A 20,859-nucleotide genomic window follows, 5' to 3' on the forward strand; every position below is an offset into this window, starting at 1 on the left:
CCAGGACCAAAACACAGCATCTGACCAACAGCAGGCTCACGCGCTATGAGCAAGTTATTCTTGCTGCAGAGAATGTGACCCTCAGGAGATGCTCTGTTTTGAACCCTGCCACCTTGATGCCACTCCCAAATGATATCGAGGATGATGATGAATGTACAGACCATGACTGCCTCGATGTGACTGAACTATGCACCAAACCCAGACCCGACATCGTAGATGAGCCACTGACCGACCCAGACGAAATTTTCTTTGTCGATGGCTCATGTGTAAGAGACGAAGTTGGGCAGTTGAGAGCAGCTTACGCTGTTTGTACAATTACTGGAGTTGTGGAAGCTGGGTGCCTGGAAGGAGTACACTCCGCTCAGGTAGCCGAGATTATTGCCTTGACACGTGCTTGCTTGGCAAGCAATCAAATTCGAGTCACCATATACACCGACAGCCAATATGGTTATGGGGTGGTTCATGATTACGGGCAGTTATGGTCTCAAAGAGGGTTCATGACCTCTTCAGGCTCTCCCATTCGCAATGGAGAGTTTGTGCGCCTGTTGTTAGAGGCGTTGCAATGTCCAGCAGGTATCGCAGTTGTAAAGTGCACCGCACATACCAGAAATGAGGACTTCGTCTCGAAAGGCAATAGATATGCCGACGAAGTCGCGCGGTATTGCGCAGAACAAGGGTACTCTTTCACAGAGGTGGAAGTGGGTGGAATAAATGTAAGGACTGAATTAGCCATGATATTGGAAACTGTTGATACTTGGGACGAACTGGCAAACATGCAAGAAAATGCTCCTGATTTTGAAAAAGAAACATGGGAAAAGGCAGGATGTGTAGTGGGTGAGTCCCATTTTTGGGTCTCAGCAGACGGCAGAGCAGTGTTGCCCAATGAGATGGTGAGCCCAATGGCCAGACACATACATGGCCCCGTACACCTAGGGAGAGACGCTATGCTGAGAGTGTTTAGACAGACCTGGTACAATCCTAAGTTTAGAATAGCAGCAGAAGCAGTGTGCCAGCGTTGTGTGACCTGTCAGCAGCTGAACGTAGGGAAAAGAACACCAGTTGCACTGAGTCACATAGGAAGGTCTGGAGGTCCATTCAATCGAATGCAGATAGATTTCATTGAAATGCCGAGGTGCAACCGCCTCCGCTATGTCCTGGTGGTTGTTTGTGTATTCTCCAGATGGGTTGAGGCATACCCTACACGTAGGTGCGACACCCTCACAGTGGCCAAGTTACTGCTTAGGGAACTCATTCCGCGCTTCGGGGTGCCGGCCTCTTTGGAATCAGATAGGGGAACGCATTTCAACAGCGAGCTTGTGAAGATGATTTGTGCGGCTCTGAACATAGATCAGAAATTGCATTGCAGTTACCGACCAGAAGCCTCAGGAATTGTGGAGCAGATCAATGGCACGATCAAAGCCAGAATTGCAAAAGTGTGTTCCTCAACGACCCTGAGTTGGCCTGACGCCCTGCCATTGGTCCTCATGAGCCTTCGTAGTACCCCAGACAGAAGAACGGGGTTGTCACCACATGAGGTGTTAATGGGGAGAGCAATGAGGCTGCCATCTGTCCCAACTACTGCACTGTTAAATATCACAGATGATATGATCCTGGACTATTGTAAGGGGCTGTCTGACGCCATTCATTCTGTGTCCCTTCAGGTGCAGGCTGCCGAGGTTCCATCGTGCCAGGGCCCGTGCCATGACCTGTACCCTGGGGACTGGGTCCTGGTGAAAAAACATGTGAGAAGAAGCTGCTTGGATGTTCGTTGGCGTGGGCCCTTCCAGATCATCCTGATCGCGAATACGGCTGTAAAGGTGGGAGGCCTGCCCAATTGGATCCACGCGTCACATACGCGAAGGGTTCCAGCACCTCGGGAAGAAACAGCTCCTCTCTCGGATAGACGTCCAGCAGAGGACCGAGAAGCCATAGAGGGGGCTAGCCAAGCTGTAGAGGTGCCAGCGGAAGCAGGGAACGAGTCTGACCAAGCTGAGGACGGTCAGTACAACAGCGAAACAGACGACGCTACAGAAGGAGAAAGTAGCTGGGAGTACGAGTCAGACACTGACAGGTCTGACAGAGAGCGAGAACAGACAAGAAGGAGAAGGAGTAGAAGGGCACGTGGAGAAGCTAATTGGCCGCAAAGAAGGAGCTCTAGCCTGAGGTCAACTCCAGAGATAACCCTTCCTCCGATATCAGAGGACTCAGACCCGGAAGAAGGTGCTCAGGGCGCTGAAGCACCGGACCGAAGAAGGTCAAGAAGAGTGCGTGTGCCTAGCAGAAGATACTCCACCCCTGAGTGGACATATCTGGCGACAAATGTCTTTGAAACAGGAGACAGGGAGGATTCGAGCGGTGGTGGTGTCCAGTTCTGAGCCCATCGTCACCGTGGAAATACGACTGTTGGTACCCGGAGTCGAACAAGAAGGGTCACTAACATTCATGCTCCCCAGACCTCCCCGCCTCAGCAAGTTAAAACACATGTTTCTCTCAGAATTGCAATTCCCCGACTTTGGTACAACGATAACAGCCCATGAAGAGCACAATCTTCGTTTGGAAATACTGAACTTTGCTATCGAAGCTGCAGGCACAAACTTGATAGTAGATGCTTAAAGGACTTTGTAAATAAAGCGAGCAGAAAAAAGAAGATTACCTAGCGCCCAGGAAGCAGAGAATATTAGGGAACTTCCCTTGAGTTGATGGAGAAGGGCTAGGGTTGTCTTTATTGAACTGTTAAAGGACTTTTGCGAAGAAGGTTGTCAGCTTCCAGTTGTGTGGATTCTAAAGACAAAAGGAGTAAAAAGAGACTGTAAAGGAACGAGAAGAAAGGAACTTTGTGCCAAGATAAGAGAGAGCTATATTGTCTGACGAAATGGAAGCCGGCACCCAGAACCGCAGAGCTAAATGTATAATAGGTACACTAATAGTAGGAGTGATAATATTAATAGCTTTAGTGGTAACAATTTCTTATGTAAAGGGACATGAGGAAGAGGCGAAGGTAACTGATGTGAAATCTGTAGAAACGCTTACACCCACTGTTGCTGGTGAGAAAAGGGAAAACACTCAAGAGAAAGCGTTATTAGCTGCAGAAGCCCGCAGGTTACACGTAGATGAGTCCCAAGGAGACTTTAGGTCAAATGCTTATGCTAAACTCTTATATGAATACGTGGATGCCATGGAGGTTAAGGACTGTTACGTCTGCATGCAGTTGCCGGCGTCTGTAGATGAAGGCATTAGATATCATCACCTCCCGCTGACATATGGCATTACATGTAGCTTATTGCTTAGTATATTTTATGGGAGAGATAGTTTTGAATACTATTTCTCCAACTATGATTCAGTGTTGCCAGAAGTCCCAAATTATAAGCAGATGAACAAATGGGACTACTGGAAGAGTGAAGACAGACTGGCCAAGTTCTTCATTCCTTGGATTACCTTAGATACTTCACATGCCCGTAGAAATAACCTGACATGCAAAGTGTCAGAAGTCGAGAAGAAGTTCATAGGGCAGGTGGATGATCGTTACAGGAGACAAAAGATTTTGAAAAAATCAGGACAATGGAAAACAGATTGGACCGAGGAAGAGAAGGCACACAAGAGAAAGGGTAGTAGTGGTCCAATAGCTTTAGATAAGACGAAGAAAGGAAAGCTATGTCTTCACCGAGCCAAAACGTATTACGAAAATGTATACGTGGGAGAAGTCAGCTGTGAACATGCTTTCAATATAGAGTACTATACTAAAGATTTCCTGAAGGGAATGCAAGTGATTCCAAATGTGTATTTTGTATGTGGAAGAAATGCCTACGTGAGACTACCTGACAACTGGTATGGATCATGTTACCTAGCAATTGTCTTCCCCAAAATATATCATGCACAAGACTTAGAGATCATAGAGGGCAAGACATCATCGAGGGGAAGGAGAGATATAGGAGATGCAGAAATGGTTGGAGATGTCTTTGGAGCTATGTTCCCTCTTTTGGGACTAATCCTTAATGATGTTAAAATTAGACGACTGGCAACAGTCGTCGACAGGTTGTCTGCCAGCACTGCTCAGTCCTTAATGCTGGTAGAAGGAGAGATGCAATCGATAAGGGCTATGGTTCTTCAGAACCGTCTTGCGTTAGACGTCCTACTAGCAAAAGAGGGCGGAGTCTGTAAGGCTTTGAAGGTCCAGGAATGTTGTACCTACATTCCAGACAATTCAAAGCCCCTTGGGAAAGTTATTAGGAACATAACTGATATTCACAAGGAGATCGAAGACTTGAGTAGAGAAAATGTCTGGGAAAAGGTGGGCCACGGAATGAGTGAAGTTGGAGGGTGGCTCTCCACCTTAGGCAAAAGCTTTGTGTGGTATATACTAAAACCTATCATCATAATATTGATCTGTGGGATCATATTGTGGGGATTGGTGAGGGTATTCAAATGGTACAGAGCAAGAAGGTCAGAAAGGGCCCAAAGAGAGCAGCTGCAGAGATTGGCTGCCATACAAGATAATCAGTATAGGAGTCTGAGGGCTCTGGAAACGCAGAGACAAGTTATGCTAGCAATAACTGCAGTTTAAATGTTAGTGATGACCCCGAGAGGTCATCAAAGGGGGGAACTGAGAGAGCGCAAACTGACCTAAATGTATGAGTGCATCACACTTACCCGTAGTAAGCACAAATCATGAGGAGAAATGCCATGAGTGCTAGTAGTATCTGCAATTATATTCTGAATGTATAGCTAATGTAGAGGTTTAAGTAGAAGTGGAACTAATATAGAAATGTGTGACACTATATGATAATTAGATGTGATTATTCCTGAATCCATGTCGTGTAGCTGCTAAAATGTAAGATGGCATGTGGTTAAACGCAGAATGTGGTAGGCCTCAGGGCCAGAGCTAGAAGGGAAGGGGAAGGTGTTTCTTTTCACGACATAGATTGAACTAATGTTTTGGTCATTGCATTAATGGGCCATGATTTATAGATGTGTTTACTGAATAATAGAATAAGAGTATTAACATGCTTTAATTAATGAAGAAGTTGAATGCTATAATCATTATGAGAAATGTTGTAGGCCTAAAATGTTTTAACATTGATTTACACGTACATGTCTGGGCCGAGAAATGTTGCGAACCTTGTTGGAAGTCTATGAGAGTTGGGATCTTGGCTGCAGATGTCTGTCTGCAAGAGAAAAGGGAGGATCCGATTATTAATAATATGAATAGAGGTCTGTTCAGTAGACGGCCCAGACATGGAGGAGGGTTCCGGAATGTTTAAGGGGTATCAGCGGGCCGGAGAAGAGTCTGAGAAGCAAGGTCAACTCCAACGTATGAGGCCCAATACAAAGCAGCATGGAAAAAGCCAGAAGCTACACCACGTGAGGGGCGTCTCACGAGGGGCGTCTCAAATGTTGTTGACTGTTTTGTATTAGGGACAGCACCCCTGGGTGGAGTTAGAGCAGATGCCTGAGGACCCTTTAGAGAGCGGATGGGTAGGCAGAGAGGGGTCATGACTGGAGAACTATAGGTTTTCACCAAGAGACTAAGAGTGAGTGACTTCCCTTGGGGGTCATTCACTGCTGACACCTTTTGTTAGGTTGAGACTTGGTTAAGTAGGGATACCATCTAGAGCAGGGTAGGGACAGCCTAACCTGTGTGTTTTCCTCCAACTTAAATGAAGGAGAGATCTCAATATGCGTCAATGCTGATAGCTTTATTATTCTTAGAACTTGTGCTGGTAATTTCCGTTGCTCGTCTGAGGGCTTTCAGAGAGCACATGTATGTAGTTGGACCTGTGTATCTTGTGAATCTCATTCTGAGATGCCTGTATTTGCAGCTTATCCTAACCTTACAATAAACTTTTGAAAGCTAGAAGTTGTTTGTGATCTTTTGGAGCGGAGTCCTTTATTGGGTGAACTAACTTGGTAAGAGAGGCACTTTCTTCCTTCAATGACAGGCAACAAAGGTTCAGTCGACCAGATCGGGGTTTAGATCAATAGTGATAAGGTATCGATCAAAATCTCGCCCTTCCACTATCACACATATCTTGTCAGCACTGTAAATCCCAAGCTGTCTGGATAGATGTCGAAACAGTTTACGTTGTAAATATCTGGGGTGCAGATTTATCAAAATGTCATTCAACGCAACAGGACATGTTGCTGCATTGCATGACAGACCGAGAGCAGGAATGCGCCATATTTACTAAGCTATGACACATTCTTGCTCTCTCCTTGCACTGGCACAGTGAGTGCTGCATAGCAGCAAAGCAGACACCCTTCTGCAATGGTGCAAGGGTGACTGCGTTACAAGCAGGATTGTTTTTGTGCAGGAAGAGACACCTTCCTGCACAAAATCAATCCTTTGAAGCATTTTCCTTTTTCCACGTGTTCTGCAGTATGCAGCACACATAGAAAAAGGAAATAACGAGGATAAAAAAAAGATATATTTCCTCGTAACAACTCTGTTGGGACAGTGTACCCTTTTGATGCATCCCCAGGCTTCCATGTTTTTTGCAAATCTAAGGGGCATATTACCAACAACTAGCGATAATTATCGCTATGATGGCTTAGCGGAAATATTTCTATTGCCACCCTTCACCTGTTTTTATCGCTGAGATACCTTGCTATTAGCAAGGTTTATCTCAGGAGCGATAAAAAACAGGCGAAATGCGTGAATATCGCTGTCAATACAGCGATATTCAGGCATTACTGTGACAATGCTCTTAGCCATGTTATCCACCTCTCATTGGATAACATGGCTAAGAACTGGTCAGGGCAGGCGTTAGCTTTTGGAGATATTCGCGCTTAGCGCGAATATTTTCAAAACTACGCCTGTGTTGATCATAGGCGATAGCGATTGCAGCAACTGTTTTCAGTCGCTGACATTTTGGCACGCCAACTTTGCATGTCATTAGCGATAATTATCGCTGACATGCAAAGTGGGCCCCAAAATGGCCACTATCGCCTACAAGCTGTCGCTAACTGGTGTTAGCGACAGCTTGGTAATAGGGCGATAAAATTATTGCTGCTTCAGCGGGAAAAAGTCCAGCTAAAGCGGCGATAATGGCCCTTGGTAATATGCCCCTAAGTATGAGCCAAAATCCATGGGTGGATGCATGGGAACGCCCATACTCCACTCACAGAACGCCTTCCCAAGGCAGCATAATGCAAATGAGTGATGTGTGCTAACTTGTATTACTCTGTATTTACTAAGCCATGCAGAGCCACACAAGGGGGGTTTGCGCCACTTAGTAAATCTCACTTAAGCCCTTGTGTTGCCTTGTGTCACCTTGTGCGTCAAAAGGCCTGCTCCATAAGAACGAGGGCATTGGGATACTCCTGTGGATCCAGAGAGGGTATTTACCTTGTGCAGCCTTGAGAGAAAAGAAGCATCTAGCAAACGTTCTTATTCTCTGGACTCTAAACCAGAGCTGAGAAAGCCTCAAATTGACAAGGAAAGCTGAGTAAAAGGTCTGACTTAGCCCTACAAGCCATAATACGAGCCCAGTCGTCAAAGTAAATGACATAGATATCATGCACACGATGTCAGGTACAAATGCCAATAACGAATCGTTAAAATATAATAAGCGTATTTCGTGAACTTGCAGACAAATTACTCTTAATGATAAGACTGTGTCACCTCATTGTGTTGCATTGTTAGAAGTGATAGGCTCCTAAACATTATTTTTGAAATATTCATGCCCCCTACCGCTCTAACAACTATGCCTTTATTGAACTAATATGCCAATACTTATCACGTGCACCCTATAGTTGGTTGTTATTAGAGATGAAGCAAATTCTTCGTCTAATAAAACATTTTCAAGACTTTTTTTATACAGTACATATCCTGAACTGATGTGTTTCAAGGCGCTTTCAAATTTGATGATAAAGGGAAAAGAGCGTCGCTAAACTAAAGTAATTGCCTAGGATTACCCAATTTGGCCAAGCAGCGAAACTCGATTGCTGTGCAATTCAGTCAGTATATTTCTCTTAGATCAAAGGTTAACGCTTTTTCCCTAATTCTTTGAGGGCATACATCAGTACACTGTGTTACATTAATACATGCATTATATGTTAATTCAAGTTAAAGCAAGAAGACTTGCTAGACAATGGTGACTAAAGTAAGAAGGGCAAAGTGGAAAGCTCATGATAGCTCAGCTCCTTTTTGTCTCGAGATTTGAAGAGGATCTTAAGCTAAGACGAAACCAGGCATCTTTCATGAACCAGGCTCGAGCCTATTGTGACTCGCCTATCTCTACCCTAATTTACCTTGGGCCTCATTTATGAGGCCTTGCGTCAGTTTTGCGCTGCTGATGCGTCACTTTTTGTGACGCATCGGCGGCGTAAAACATGCGCCTTGTTGTGCCATATTTAAAAAGTGACGCATCTAGGTAGATGTGTCACTTTTTAAACCCCTGCACCACATTATACCTGCGTTAGGTATAATGTATGCAGAGGGGGCGTTCCCCCGCAAAAAGCCTCGTAATAGTGACGCAGTGAAATCTATGAGATTTCACTGCGTCACTGTTAGGATGCTGTTGCGCCAAAATCTTGCGCCTGCCTCACAGCAGGCGTAAGACTGACGCAAGCCCTTTCACATGGGGCTTTCCCCATGTGAACGGAAGCATTGCTGGAGTTGCGTCACTTTTGTGACACACTCCAGCAATGCGTCATTTTTGCGCCTAGAGATGCGTCAGAAATACTGACGTATCTGTAACTCCTTGCGACATGATACGTCATATTATAAATATGACGCATCAATCATGTCGCAGGGAGAGCGCAGTGAAAAGTGACGCATCGCTGTTTTCACGTAGCGATGCGTCACTTTTCATAAATGAGGCCCCTTGAGTCTAAGAGACAGGAAACAAAAAATGTCAGTTATTATGATCTAAATCTTAAATCGCAAGAGGGCCACATGAGATGAAGCATTTTATGAACAATGTCTACATTTTTTATTTTATTTTTTAAAGTTTTTTTATTGGTATTTACAGATTACATATAATGACAAACATAGAGATTCATATTGCTTTGGTTAGTCCTAGCTTTGGGTGTACGACATTGTTCGTCTGCTGCACAGGGAACAGGTGGGAAGCTGAGAGAGCTAGCAAGATGTGATCACAACTGGTTAAACCTGACATCAAATGGGCAGATGCATTATGGATTTGCTGAAGTACTTGCATTAGATAGACATTCTAAGTAGGGATGTGTTTCACCAAACGCACGCAACTTACACAAAAGTTCATGACATTTCCTTGCCGGTATCTTCTGTGAAAACTAAACCAAGAAGCATAACTTGAGCTCAAAAGACAAATAAGATAGAGGCAGTTCAAGGAGAAATGTGTCTCTGCTGCAGTGCAATTGTTTTCATAGAGCCCCTGGTGCCAGAGGGATCAGCACCACTCTGTGAGTCGTCCATTGGTTGTCAGCCTGCTGATGATGGTCAATCAGCACTCACAGTCTATAATGTCGAAACAAGGGCAAAGGGGATACCAAAGCACAGAGGTCGGTTATCTGAATCCATCTGCAGATCGGTCACAGCCAGTCTGCACTGACCTTTGCTGTAGCACTGCGTCAGTCAGCCTGAGATGGAAGAAGAGATTTGTTGCCTCTAATGAAGGTCTCTCTTAGCTTCAACATAATATGTCACAATATTTTGGCTGCAGTAGGAAGATAGAAATGGGAGGGTTATTAACCAAATTGGGTGGGGTGGGTAAAGGTGTTGCTGAAACATTTCCATTGCCCAATTTCTCTTTAGTCTCGTAGCAAAGAAAGACTTTCAGATAGCTGGCATTGCAGCTTTCATCAAGGTGTTTGATAAGTTAAGTATGCCAGGAGAGGCCAAGAAGGAATGCCTCTTGAAAATGGAGCCAACCATCATTATAGAGTGTTACACTGGCAAATCTGAAGAATCATATTGGAATATGACCAATTACAATGGATACTAATGTCTGTGTGTACCTTCTGGGCGAGGAGTTTATGGTGTAGGTGGTCTAACGAGGCTAAATACCCAGGCAGAGCAATGCCACCATGCCACCCATATTGGCCTCATGAGTATGGTAATTGGCACTGATCTCAGCACTGTTCCAGATACAGGTAGTGCAGTGCTTATTTTTTTGCCGGTGGTTTCCAGTACTGGCACTGGTACCTAATTGTCAGCACTAGAGCCTATGACAGTCTGCCACAAGGTGACATTGTGTAGCTGATTTAGAGATGACCACAACAAAAGTTAAATATTAACTCAAAATACATTATAAATGAATATTACCTGCCATCCAAGCCATTCTTATAGCTTTGGAGACCTGAAATAATCTGAATTGTTATACTTTTAGGAGTGTGAATGGTAGTACTTGTGTTGTTACTATCATTGGCAGAACTGCCAGGGGCAATGTGTGGCACAGGGTGCAGTGACCTCCTGACGAGAGCCCTGGCACATTTGTTTTGCAAATTAAGCACTGAGCAGTGTAGTACAAAGATGGTGGCTCATGCTTTTGGGATTCATGATGTTGCAGTTCATTGTTAGTTTTCCCCAAAGAGAAAGTGTTGTAATCTATCAAAGATAAGGATTGCAAGTTGCCTTTGAACCACACAGCGAATTTAGATAGAGGTTTCCACAGTGCAGCAATATGAACTAAATGAAAACAATAATTCACCGATTAATGTATTGGCTTTCCAGGTCTATCATTTGGAAATAAATCCCCAGCTTGCACTCATGTATCGGTTATGTGGGTTGGTGCTGAATAAGGTTTGATTAGGAATTGAAAATTGAACATGCTGAAAAAAAACTTCGCCTTGTTATATTCAATAGAGGTCCATCTAACCTTTGAATCCTGAAGCCCGTTTCTTACAGGAACATTTTCATAAGGGGCTAAAACTGCTATTTTGGTTAAATGTCAATTGGCTATCTGTGTATCATAAATGTTAAAGATAGACATTGTCTGTAGCAGACGTGATTTTAAAGTACTGGAGATAAACAGACCTGGTATCTTAACTATTTAGTTGTCAATCAGACAGTAATATATCTATCTATCTATCTATCTATCTATCTATCTATCTATCTATCTATCTATCTATCTATCTATCTATCTATCTATCTATCTATCTATCTATCTATCTATCTATCTATGAGAACACAATGTCTCACCCTCCCAAGACCTCTGCAACAAACTCAGCACCTTTTTCCACCACAAGATCAGGCACATCTATGACAGCTTCGACACCCAAGTCCCTCCCAACACATCTGCCACAAACGCACCCAACGATGCTGCCCCCAACAAATCCTGCTCAACTGGACCCCACTTACCACTGAAGACACTCCCAAGATTATGAAAAGCATCCACTCTGGAGTCACTTTGGACCCCTGCCTGCACCAAATCTTCCATAGAGCTACCACCCCCATTGCTCCAGAGCTACACCGCATCATCAACGGCTCCATTGAGACTGCCACCTCCCCAGATGACTGGAAACTTGCTGAGATCAACCACCTGCTGAAGAAGTCCTCTGCCCGACCCAACAGACCTCAAGAACTTCAGACCCACCTCCCTGCTCCCCTTGTCAGACATAATCATCGGGAAGGCAACCAACGCCCAACTCTCTGAGTTCATTAAAACCAACCACATCCTGGACATCTGGAAATCTGGCTTCCATAGCAACCACAGCACCAAGACCGCCCTCCTCACTGCCACAGACGACATCCGCTGCCTTCTCGGGGCAAAACCGAAGCCCTTACCCTCCTGTACCTCTTGTCCACCTTCAACACTGTCTCCCACTGCACCCTAAGCACAAGACTCCATGATGCCGGCATGCATGACAAAGCCGTGGACTGGATCTGCTCCTTCCTCACTAGCCGAACACAGAGAGTCAGACTACCATCGTTCGTCTCAGTACCCAAAGAAATCAGCTGCGGAGGGCTCATCCCTGAACCCCACAGTCTTCAAAGTCTACATTGACTCACTCGCAGTCATCGTCAGGAAACACAGACTCAACATTGTCTCCTTTGCCAACAACATCCAGCTGATCCCCTCCACAGCCACAAACCCACAGCCGCCAGAGATAACTTCCACAACGGGATGAAGGCCGTCGCCACATGGATGAGAAACATCTGCCTCACACTCAACTCTAACAACACCGAAGTCCTCACCCTGGCACTCACCCCTTCCACCTGGGATGACTCCTTGGGCCCCGCTGCACTAAGAACACCCCCAACACACCCAAAGACCAACAAAACCTTGGCTTCATAATGGCCTCCTTTCACACAATAAACCGCCAGATCAAAGCCATCTCCTCATCGTGCTTTGACACGCTTCACCTGCTTCGAATGACCTTCAGGATGTATCCCCATTGAATCCAGAAAGACTCACAACCTCATCAGCAGCAGACAAGGCTACAGCAACACACTCTCCGCTGGTGTCCCTAGAAACTCCTCAGGAAACTACAGAACTCTCAAAACGCCTCAACATCCCCTGCTGCAGCCACATCAAGGAACACCTGCAAGAACTCCGTTGGCTCCGAGTCAACAAAAACATCACTTTCATACTACTCACACACGCCTACAAAGCCATACACCATGCAGGATCAGCATATCTGAACCACAGCCTCTTATTCCACATACCCACCAGACATGTCCACTCAGCCAACTGACCCTGCCCACCATCCCAGGGATCTGCAAGACCATGGCCAGAGGAAGATCCTTCTCCTACCTCAACACCAAGACCTGGAACACACTGTCTCACCATCTCAAAAAAGCCCTGTTGCTGATCCGATTTAGGAAGGATCTTAAGACCAGGCTCTTCATATGAACCCCAGACGGATCAGCAGCCCCCAGCACCTTGAGACCCTCACAGGTGAGTATTTGTGCTATATAAACCATGATTGATTGAGCTATCTATCTATCTATCTATCTATCTATCTATCTATCTATCTATCTATCTACTATCTATCTATCTATCTATCTATCTATCTATCTATCTATCTATCTATCTATCTATCTATCTATCTATCTATCTATCTCTCTAGTAATACCTATTTATACCTGCATACACATACATGCTCATATATAGCTGAGATGAAACAGCCATATGTAGTTATTGTTAGAATTATGTGTCAGTGAAAATCAATGATTGATTGAGCTACCTATCTATCTATCTATCTATCTATCTACCTATCTATCTATCTATCTATCTATCTATCTATCTATCTATCTATCTATCTATCTATCTATCTATCTATCTATCTATCTATCTATCTATCTATCTATCTATCTATCTATCTATCTATCTATCTATCTATCTATCTATCTATCTATCTATCTATCTATCTATCTATCTATTAATACCTATTTATACCTGCATACACATACATGCTCATATATAGCTGAGTGGAAACAGCCATATGTAGTTATTGTTAGAATTCTGTGTCACTGAAAATCAATTTTTGGGTTTGGTCTTTCACCGTCTGACCAATCTGCTCAAAACAATACATTCTCAGAGCTTAAATTGAAAAGTTTTGGCATGTCAACTTTCGAATCCAAATGTAACCTAATTGGTGGGGAGGGTGTGAAATAAGGGATCAGAAAATATGTAGGTTCTCCTTTTAATTCCCAGAGGACATTTTACTTGCTATTATAGCAACAATTATTTATTGGAATTAAACCATGTCTTGGCATGAAACTAGCATTTTACTTCAAAGATTTCTGGTCAAGCACTTTTGATTTAAAAAATTTGGAAGAATGTGCCGAAGAGGGTTTAATGGGTCAAGGAGAAAAGACTGTATATCATTTTACTCACCAATATCTCACTAATCCAGATAATAAAATCATTTGAGGATAGTAAACTAGAAAAATAAGAAATCCCAATGGAAAAGGGAGCCACATTTTCCCATCCTCTAAAGCAGGATTGATAGATGCTCAGCGAAAGATATTTTATTCTGAGTTAGCCATTACAGGCTGCAAGGCACTAAAGATTTGATCCTCAAAAAAGTGGCTGATATGCAATAAGGGCCCTATAAGGGTGCAGAGGTTGTCACATGGCCCCAGAAAGAATGGTTATGGGGCAGGCAGTTAATACTGCCCACAAAGAAAAAAGCACTCTTTCTTAGGTCAGCAAAATGCAAACTTGCTGTTAAAATTGAGTGTCTTTTTCAAATCCTGAAAACTTTTGCCTTAGGGATTCTGCTGGTAAAGAAGAACTGTGCCTTGGGATGAGAGGATGTCAGAATGTAGGAACTATGAGCCTGATTACGTTGTCGGTAGGACCACCACTGACAGGCCGTCCATGGTGGTCCTACCAACTGACGGTCCTTCGTTCAAACTGCAGGATTACAGTCCAGGCGGTCATACCCTATGAGGTTGGGGGGAAGACTGCCACCCCTGACAGGATCAGTGATCCTGCTAAGGCAGGCACCGCCTCCAGAATTAAAATATTGCTTTCCGGCAGCCTTTTAATGTCAGAAAGACTGCCGTGAATGGGCTGTCTAAAAAGGATTTTGGGAGCCCCAATGTAAGTGGCCCATAAGTCACATGTAGTGCCATCATGTACCTCGATGCACCATGTGCCATGCTGGGGCCGTGTGATACGTTCCGCCCTTCATGCCATGTGGGTCGTACATTAATCAGAAGATCGTCTGCTGTGGCCGTGTGCTGGGGGCGTGACAAACACGTTCACCTGGAGGCCTGGTTAGTAACGTTACTGCAGCCTCTCCTGCGCGCTGTTACTGAACTCTCTCATTTAACGAAATTACACGCGCCTGCTACCATCAACCAGGGCTCTAGCCAGGCTCAGGCGGCGGATCAGTACACAAATTACACGCGCCTGATAACATCAACCTGGGCTGCAGCTGGGCCTCAAGCGGGGGAACACGCGCCTGCTAGCATCAAACAGGCCTGCATCTGGGTCTCAAGCGGGGAAACACGCAAATGAGCTTGTCTGCGGGGACAATTGCTGCAGCCTCTCCTACTCACTGTCACAAAACTCTCTCATTAAGTGGATTTACCCGCGGCTGATAACTCTCTCATTCAACGACATTACACGCGCCTGCTAACATCAACCAGGGCTGTAGCCGGGCTCAGGCGGCGGATCACTACACCAATTACACGCACCTGCTAACATCAACCAGGGCTGCAGCTGGGCCTTCTCCATCCCTATTCTAATGAAACAAAAAATGTTGTCTACCACGAGAATTTAAAATAAATTGCCCTTGTCAAATACACACATTACACACATTCTATTTCATACCCGGACAACGTCGGGACGGGCTGCTAGTATAGTATAAAGGAAACGTACCATCACCTGATAAACAGAGTAGATGCTTCCACGTTGACATGAGACACTGAGGTCCTGGCCTGCAGAAGCTCCAGCACGCAGTGGTCTAACATCCCTTGCAGGGTGTTCAACTCAGGACCAAGACAGGGTCCTTCTCTCTCTCTCCCATCAGGAAATGGGGTTGGCTCTTTCCTAGGGGATTCTTGGTTTACACCCACATACATGCTTGGTACACTTAGGTACACTTAGATAGGGATTGCATTGTAGTAGTGTGATTGATTACTGTCATCTTTATATGTCTGCATATATTTACTGGTTTAGCACCATGGTAGACTTCTACCTTCTATTTACTCGCTTGGTGCTTGTAATCTTATACATTTGATTCTGTCTAATAATTGTCGCAGTAAACATGTTTTATACTAGAATTACGCTGGTTCGATAAATACTTATTGAAAACATCCCCCTCATAAATTCTGTGTATCTCTCCGAGACTAAGTGAGCACTAAGTGAGCATGATTGACTGAGCGAAAAGTACTGTACTATTTTCATGACCCCTGAAGGATCAAGAGTTGTCATGTTTGATAATTGCCAGAAATGATTCACTCCTTGGTAAGGTTAGGGGGCTTATGGTGGCACTGTGAGCTAGCTGGTCTAAAGGCTAACGTATCATTTGGGGGTGTCCAGATTCACTCTAGACACCAATCCCTTAGTCTATGTTGTTTAAATGCACAGATCCTATATATCTTTAGCAACTACATGACAATTTCTTCCACAAGATCAATGTTTAGTGAATCCAGAACAGATTCAGTCCCCACAGATAATTTTTCCTCAATAGCTCAATTAAAAAGCTAAAAAAACAGACATGATCCTTGTTATCAGCTGATGCTGAGGAAGTGGTCTGTTGTCCTCATTTGTGTTATTAAAGCTGGATTTCTAAAGTGTCCTTCTCCCAAGTAGTTTGCAGTGCATACCATGCATCTTCAAGAGGCTGCAAGTGCATTGGACAACTCCGAAAAAGGTTAGTTGTCGGACTCATCAACAGATTCATGTTCATAGAAACAGTCAGTTACAGCCTAAGCCAAACTTGACGTGCCCACTCGAAGGCCCACCATAGGCAATGAAACATGAGTTTTACGCAGGTAAATCACGTGGGTCGGAATGACAATAGCCAATCAGTGTTCAGTTCCTGGAGCACAAGGACTCCAAAGAATCGTATCATACGCTCCCGACACAACTGGACCTTTGGTAGTTCCATTACCAGTAGCCTTCTAAATGGTAGTTCCATTACCAGTAGCCCTCTAAATGGAAGATCCATTGTGAAGTAGCAAAAATAGAACCAAAAGGCCACAACTAGGGAATACCATCAAGGGTATGACTTAAAAAACACTGGAAAACAGTGAACGTATAAAAGCCAGTTTCACTCCAAAGATTTTCTAAAAGGTACTGACTAAGCAGGTCATGATTGTTTTAAAAAAGCATGCTGTAAGAGTGGTATTTGAAGGATTAAAGATGCGATGGACAAGATCGCCGAAATGCAGTGGAAGATTTGTGCTTAAAAGTCACTGTATTTCTCTGGATGTCCTTGCAAACTGCAATTGAACGTTTTCTTGGGCGGATGGTAATGCCTTGCTTTTGGAATCAATACAGCTTTAAGTCAGCCTAGCTTGTAAAGATCTTCCTTCAAAGTTGGAATTGAAAGCCACGGCAAGCAATTAAAAACCGCTTGCATTGGAGGGACAAGCACAGGTTTGCAGCAGGTCATTATCTGGGAAATAGAAAGGACTGACAGGATTTTGACCTTCATTCCACAACAAACTTGATCGATTAACAGTAAATAACTTCCATTAGAAAGGACAGTATGAGGGGAATACTTAAAGGGGTTGGAATTTCTTTTAGAAAATAGGCCAAATTCACTTTCGAAGTATTACATGCTCCGTGATTGGTAACATGTTTACAAGCAAGTGAGTGGCCCACCGAGGAGTCATATTCACTTCCAGTAAGGAATACTTCTATGTCTGGCCGTTCACATCAATAATCAGAAGGAAGTGACCACAAATCATGAATAAAGCTTCATATCTACCTACTGGAAAATGTTTCATACAAGATGCGAACTGAAATGTTGAAATTGGCAAAGATATTACATCATGTATTCACAACGCTGCAGAAGGTGTCTCAGGTGTGAGGCATCTTTTTAGCCATGAGTTGCTGTTTGCTTTTCAGATTGAAAGGCAAGAATAGTTATGTAGAGTTTATGTAACGCCATGGCACGCAGTCATTTTTAAGGACCTTACGTTTCCAACTAAACTCCATAATAGATCTAAGTTGACTTTGCCCATGGTATAATAAAGACATGTAATTTTGCATAATATTAATAACAGATAACACAATATCGTTTTTCAATGTTATTCAAGCTGTAAATGCGAGAATAAAACATATTAGTACAATTATACAGAACAGCACTTACTTTATCCATATGATCTGGATAAATTTATCTTAAACAGGCAGAGACTTCCATTTGTGACAATTTCCAAATTTTGTTGTAAGTGGCATAAAATAATCTTTTAGAATGCAGAGATGTAGGACCCAGCAAGAAATCAGATAGCTCCATATCTTCGACCAGGAGGGAGAGATCTTGTTTTACTACATAGTATGGAATGTTAGCACAATATCCATACCGAATAGGTGGTGACTAGCCCTGAGTGTTGAGTCTGGGAATAACAAGGGTCAGTCCTGCTTGCCTTAAACCCTGGTGTGGAGTTCAAAAATGAGCATAACAGTCATTTGTGACCACTTGCCATGATAATCACCTGTTTTGACTTGAAAGGGTGGGGTTAAATGTATCATGATATTGAGTTGTTCTTCAATTGATTTTGTTACAAATTGCCAATTGTCAAATTGGGCAATGGAAGGAAAGTGGGTGAATTCATGTATTTAATATTTACAAATCCTAGACATGTAATCTGTTGAACTGTGTCATTTAGAAAAACATTTGTGTTGAAATTAAGCAGACTCTAAATTAGGTGCCTGTTCCCTGGACCTGCCAATGTTTGGTACCCCAAATTGATTTCAGTTCAATGGCAGCCTTCCAATACTCTTAGCCTTTGAAGGCTAATTGTTTGACAAACAAATCTGTATATATTAGCTTGACTTGTGTCAGCATATATTTCTTTGCCAGTCTGGGGATAAGTTTAAAATTAAAAGATATCGGGTATAATGAATCATGTACAGAAAAATAAGCATATTTATCCGTATATGTTTTTGACCTATTTTGTGGCGATTAGGACAATGTTCCCATTATGTGTAATTAAAAAGTGTGCATTGAACACTAGCTTGATGTAAATATTGATATTCATAATGATGATAACTGAATAATTAGCAGAACATAGATGCAGGTCTTCACTTTCAAAAACAGTATAATATTCCAGCTCTGAAAGCATAGATTTACCAGTGTCAACATTCCAATATTCAGAACTAAGCACATTAACATCACCCATAGACTCCATAAAAATATGAGGAATTTGCAGTATTTCTGTAGGGCTGAAGATATCACAGGGGACTTTATCCTAAACAATTCCATCAGTCACTGGGACAGCTGAAATATTCACAAGGGACATGTCTCCTTTAAGTTTAGATGAATGAGGCGTTAACACCTATTCAACTAGCACTGGTGCATGGTATAATGGCCGAAATTCCTTTTTCACTGCAAACTTTTCTTGAACGAGATCTCCAATCTGTGGAATGCAGCTGAAAGGTGCTGGCTAAACCTTGATTCTGGTAGAGCCAGATGGATTCAACTGCTCATTGGATTGGCCATCACAGACATTTGTAATCCTGTAAAATAGAACAACAATCATTTATGTCAAAGGGCATGGCTTCCGCCATTACGTCTGGAATTTTAAGGTCTGCAACATACATTTTGATGGCAAAAAAAGGACTTCGTATTGGGTCCGGCCACCCAGAGATATAGTTTGGGGGGATTAATAAGTGCTCTTTCTACCCATTATAGGTGTTGGATCCAGCTATGCCTTAAACCTAATACTCTAGCTGTTGTCAATGATTGCTTTAAGTCATGATTCATCCTCCCCACTACTGAATTTCCCTCAGGGTGAAAGGAGGGAGAGTAATGCACCTGTACACCCAAGGAAGCCATGGTATCCCTGTAAGCCTTGCCAAAGTGGAATGTAGTGCATGCATGTTTTCCAATAACGACTTGAACAACTTTAATAACACTGCGAGCATCGGCTGAATGTTTTGGCCAGACCCAGAAGAACCTTGAGCAAGAATCAACTGCAAGTAGAATAATTGTAAAAGCTCCACAATGGTCTAAATAAATGTAGCTGAAAACGCATGTTGGAAATCAACAGGTAGGTCTGTGGTGGGCGAGCCATGATAGATCTTTTAATTTGTTGACAAATGTCACAACAAAGGACATATGTATTGGCCTGTTTATATAAGCCACACCACAAATAACGTTGCTGTATTAATGAAATTGTGGCTGCCGCACCTGCGTATGTGGAAGCAACAATTCATGTGCAGCTATCACAAAACCCTGGAATTGTAACAAAGGGAACTTTTTGTTTGCTTAAATGGTATGTATATTTAGCTGAAAAGCCCCTCGGTCAAGGGGTGCCATTGCATGTAGCATTAATGGTAGCCAGTATATTGTCATCTACTCTCATATGAGAACAAATAATCACAGCAACCTTTGCAGTCGCAACTTCGGATTTGGCTGCTTCATCTGCCAAAGAATTCTCTACAACATGTGCATCCACATGCTGATGACTTAGTGTATGAATGATTGGAATCTGTGGCAACCCATCTTGTAGGTCTGCCACCTTCCCCTTAAGCGATTTATGCTTTTTAGTGCTGCCTTTGAGAATGTTTGAATCCATTCTGGTGTTGATTATGTAAATTGTCATTAAAACACTGGATACAATAATACAAATTATACACTACAAGTGTGGTGAATTCTGGATCCTTATGTTCGAGTGCAAGAGTCAAGGCTTTTAGTTCAGCCAACTTCACAGTGCAGTCCCTTAAGGACTGTGTGCACTTTTTTTGTGGTTGTTATTTTCCATCCAACATTACATAAAGACCAGTGGTGCACACCGCTGAAAATTGGTGCTTGGTCCCTATGACACTTTGGGCTGAACCATCAGTATAAATATTATGTTGATACTGTTCAAGAGGCATACAATTGCTGGCTATGGGATTAACATGCTTAAATTGAAGAAATGTCTGTAAAGACAGGTTAAAGGCGAAGTCTACATCAGCAGCTGATAAGTGAGTTGCCCATTGATCTGTCTGGGATGGAGAGCTTTAGCATTTGGAATGTTTGTTTTTTGTGACAGCCTCTAAGGCTGGAATGGGGCAATGATAAAAATGCATTTGCCTTGTGCAAGTGGACATTTTTTAAGTATTATTGGGATGGGTGAATACAATGTCAATGAATGTCATCATATTTGCAGGCCTGACAATGACAATATTAGTAAATTCAATGGGAAAGTACGCCCCGCCTGTTCCCACATGCTCGTCAATACAATGTCAATGTATACTATAACTTGTGCTCACACAGCAGTGCCAACATCAGCAATAATGATACCAATGTATGTCTTAATCCATGTTT

Source organism: Lissotriton helveticus, chromosome 3_1 (genome assembly GCF_964261635.1).
Source record: "Lissotriton helveticus chromosome 3_1, aLisHel1.1, whole genome shotgun sequence".
NCBI lineage: Eukaryota > Metazoa > Chordata > Amphibia > Caudata > Salamandridae > Lissotriton > Lissotriton helveticus.